This window comes from Etheostoma spectabile, chromosome 7, assembly GCF_008692095.1.
Source record: "Etheostoma spectabile isolate EspeVRDwgs_2016 chromosome 7, UIUC_Espe_1.0, whole genome shotgun sequence".
Lineage (NCBI taxonomy): Eukaryota > Metazoa > Chordata > Actinopteri > Perciformes > Percidae > Etheostoma > Etheostoma spectabile.
The window spans coordinates 26,407,290-26,408,035 of record NC_045739.1 but is presented as its reverse complement, the minus strand read 5'-3'; the positions used below and the strand labels follow the sequence as shown (position 1 = coordinate 26,408,035).

At 38.9% G+C, this 746-nt stretch overlaps 1 long non-coding RNA gene across 1 annotated transcript in view; it reads left to right on the top strand.

The window, feature by feature from the left end:
* LOC116693090 (uncharacterized) overlaps window positions 1-746 on the top strand; it is a 124,584-nt gene that overhangs the window by 61,204 nt on the left and 62,634 nt on the right. The window lies entirely within an intron of this gene.

Below are 746 nucleotides of genomic sequence, written 5' to 3'. Positions count from 1 at the left end.
CAGGTGTGTCTGTTAAAACACGGACGAAGACAACTTCTCTCTGTTGATGCAACATGCAACCTAGCTAACAAGTGAACAACAAAATCACTAGCTAACTTACTTTAAATTTGCAAGAACTATAGACTAATTCAACAGTTTTAAATGGACTGACATAAGTTATATGACTTCCAGTTCTCAAAGACACACACACACAATCTCAACTGATTATCCTCCTTACACCTAGTCTCTTTTTCTTTTCTCTCCCTTTCTTCTCTGTGTGGCGCGCGCCCGCTCGCGGTGTAAGGCGTGTGTCCATGCTATTCTCCAACATGACAACCTCTTGTACAAAAATTAAAGGAACCAATTTTGTAAAATGTGACATACCGATATTTGTGTTAAAATGTAAAGAGTAAAGTAAAAACATCAGAAAAATCTACTCGAGAACAGTAACAAAGTATTTGTAGTTCATTACTTGCCGTCTCTGGTCATTAAGCTTCCTCCTCCTCCTCTTCTTCTTCTTTAGTTTCGGCCTTTGCTTTTTTGTTTTGCCGCTTGGCAACAAACAGGCTAGAATGGAGTGTGCATTATCGCCAAACTTGCCTTTTTGTTGGCTCCCTGTAAATGATAGTGTGTGGTGTAGTACTATTCTATCTGTAAAGTGTCCCCAGATAACGTCTGTTACAATTTAACACTATACATTAAGTCGAGTGCAGATTTGAGTCGTTCATGCTCAGATTTAAACGGTTTACAGCATAACGTGTCATACT